Source organism: Eutrema salsugineum, unplaced genomic scaffold (assembly GCF_000478725.1).
Source record: "Eutrema salsugineum unplaced genomic scaffold, Eutsalg1_0 scaffold_4, whole genome shotgun sequence".
In the NCBI taxonomy this organism is placed as follows: domain Eukaryota; kingdom Viridiplantae; phylum Streptophyta; class Magnoliopsida; order Brassicales; family Brassicaceae; genus Eutrema; species Eutrema salsugineum.
Genome location: NW_006256686.1, coordinates 14,275,025 through 14,278,155, shown reverse-complemented (window position 1 = coordinate 14,278,155; position 3,131 = coordinate 14,275,025). Strand labels below are relative to the sequence as shown.

General features: G+C 42.9%; 1 non-coding gene across 1 annotated transcript; it reads left to right on the top strand.

Annotated features, from left to right (window-relative positions):
* The first annotated feature begins 1,525 nt into the window (after window positions 1-1,525).
* On the top strand, window positions 1,526-1,632 carry LOC112084691. Its single transcript, XR_002898352.1, has one exon. It is a non-coding gene; the product is annotated as a small nucleolar RNA R71 (small nucleolar RNA).
* The last annotated feature ends 1,499 nt before the right edge of the window (window positions 1,633-3,131 follow it).

The following is a 3,131-nucleotide window of genomic DNA, read 5'->3' as shown; positions in this document are numbered from 1 at the left end:
ATCTTCCAACATACCAACAGGCAATCTAACTGATCTATCTGCAAGGATAAGAGAGATCCTTGCTGGTTTGAAGACTCTAAAGCCCAGCTTCTTTGCTATGGAGAATGGCATCAAGCTGACTGATGCTTCTAGATCACAAAGACATGCAGAAAATAACAGAGGTCCAATGGCACAAGGGAGTGTGAAACTCCCTGGATCAGTCAACTTTCTTGGAATTGACTTCTTCTGAATGATAGCACTGCATTTATGACTTAGTACCACCATGCCTTGAAGTTCTTTAGTCTTGTTCAGAATGGCATCCTTCAAAAACTTACCCATCTTTGGCATCATTAGAAATGCATCAATGAGAGGCATTGTGAGTGGTGTCTCATTGAGTGCCTTCTCAAATACAGCTCTTGCCTTGTCTACAAGTTGCTTCTTAAATCTCCCTGGAAATGGGAGCTTGGGTTGGTATGGAGGTGGTGGCACATATATCTTTTCTGGTTCAGGTTCCTTTGCTACCTCTTTACCCTTTTCTTTCCTTGATTTCTCAGCAACTTGATCATCTTTTAAGGCTGCCTCCCCCTCAGTTTGATCATTGCCCTCAATGATCACATAGTTGTTCTCAATACCAGGTAACTCCTTTCCACTCCTCAGTGTAATGGCCTTAGCATATTCCTTGGGGTTGGGTTCAGGTTTTCCAGGTAAGTGGCCTTGGTTCCTTGAGCTTGAGGCCTGGTTTTGCTTCAATTCCTTGATTTCGTGCTGCATGGCTGCATTCTGGCTTGCAAATATTTGTTGACCCTGAAGCAGTTGTTGCAGAATCCCAACCATATCTAATCCCATCTGTGGCTGCTGCTGAACCGTTGGTGGCTGAAATTGGTGTTGAACCGGTGCTTGTTGCTGGAACTGTGGTGGACCAAACCCTGGTGGTGCTTTTTGCTGTTGCTGTGAACTGAAACCAGTACCCTGAAATGGTTGCTGTTGCTGACCAAAACCCTGATTCTGAGCAAACTGATTCTTGGGTTGAAATGATCCTTGAAAGTTGTTATTGGGAACAAAGTTCTTTGGAGCTTGAGAATTGGGATAGACCTGGTCTTGTGGGTTAGCTACATTGGGATTCCTGTAAGAGAGGTTCTGATTTGCATTGCCATACTGATATCTTTGGAACCTCTGATTCCCAATGTAGTTAAGCTCCTCCTGGGTTAGACCTTCTTCACTTATGTTCTTAAAGATCTGAGAAGGTTCCTCATACTCTCCTACAAAGTGCATTAGCTTTTGAGTGGTGAATTTCAACTTGTCCAATTCACTCCTCAACTCCTTAACTTCTCTAGTGAGCCTCTGTTCTGAGCTTGAACCTTCAGATCTATTTGATATGTCATAGTCTTCTCCATAAGTGTCATTGCTCATTGCTAAGTTCTCCACTAGCTCTAAAGCAGCATGAATCTCCTTACCCAGAAAGTTCCCATTGGAAGCAGTATCCAGCTGGTTTCTAATCTTGGGAAGAGCTCCTCTATAAAGTGTGCTGAGAAGAGAAGCCTCACTAAACCCATGATGTGGGCATTGGTTGGTGTAGCTCCTGAATCTCTCATATGCTTCACCAAAACTCTCATTGCTGTGCTAAGTGAAGCTAGAGATTTGGTTTCTCAGTTTTGCAGTTCTGGAGGTGGAGAAGAACTTAGATAGGAAGGCTTGCTTGCATTGCTCCCAGGTTTGAATGGAGCCTCTTGGAAGATTCTTCTCCCATTGGTGAGCTTTGTCACCAAGACTGAAGGGGAATAATCTTAGCTTGAAACTGTCTTCAGAAACTCCATTTATCTTTGTCAGGTCACACCCTTTATCAAATTGATCCAAGTGTTCCAAGGGATCTTCCATTGCTAATCCATGGAACTTTGAGTTCTGGACCATATTCAACAAGGATGCCTTCACTTCAAAGTTGTTGTTTTGCACCGGTGGTGCCTGAATTCCAGCTCCATACTGATGAGCATTTGCCCTGTCATTCTCTCCAACATAGACCTGTGGCTGCTCATATCTCCTCTGCTGGTGATGGAAGGGATGATGTTGGTGGTGCACCTGTTGTCTTTGCTGTACATTGGCCTGATGCCTCTGCTGATGAGCTGGAGCTTGTCCCTGGTGGACATAAGCTTGCTGTTGATGCACCTGTTCCTGATGAACATTACCCTGATGTAACCCTTGACCAACTCCATTACCAGCTGCATTACCAGCTCCATTACCCTGATCCTGTTGCTCCTGAACCGGTTGTTCTATGTCAACCACATGCTCTCTTTGATCTTCCATATCAGTCTGATCAATCTGTCTTCCAGGCCTGTCCCTTCTCCTCCTTGGTACCAAAAGATTAATGTTGTCGTTGAGAGGGAAAGGTGGACCACAACTTCTTGATCTGGACCTGGTGTTCATGCACCTGAAATCACAAACAGAACTTGAAAGTAATCAGTAAAAACAAAAAATAAGTACTTGATCTCAAGAACAGATCAGAGCTTAATGCTAAACATTCCACAATTTGGCAACGGCGCCAACTTGAAGAAACTTCTCTTTGTCTTTTGAGAGTGATTCGTTATCTTGTGCAACATCTTTATTATTTCTCATCTATCTCAGAGAGTGACTCGTTGCTTTGTGCAACATCTTTATCCTCTCTTATCTCTTTTGTGATCGATTCGTTGCTTAGCAACATCTTTATCGATTTCTCTCTCAGAACAGAGGATATTCCGCACCTTCTGTTTCTATTCTATCTCTCTCTCAAGCCTCTTTGTGCCGATCTTTGGGAAGATCACATCAACACTGATGAGATCATTTTAATCTCATAGCCTCTCCCTAGCCAAGCCGGCTGATAGATAAGACTTTATGGGTCTCAGGGCTATCAATCCCCTTGTCAAAGTAGCATAAAAGAGGTTGTCAATCCAAGAATGTGGTGATAGACACTAAGCTATGCGATCAGTTTCTCAATTCAAGTAAACATGTGAGGTTTGATTGATTAATGACAACTAAAAACTTAAAACAAGATTAATGACTAAAGAAGTGATCAAACAAGAACTAAGCAAATGACAAGTGATGTGAATATGAAATGATGGAGGCATGAGATTCTAGACATGATAGTTGGCTAGGGTGCTTTGGTGCTAAACAGGGAATGCTAA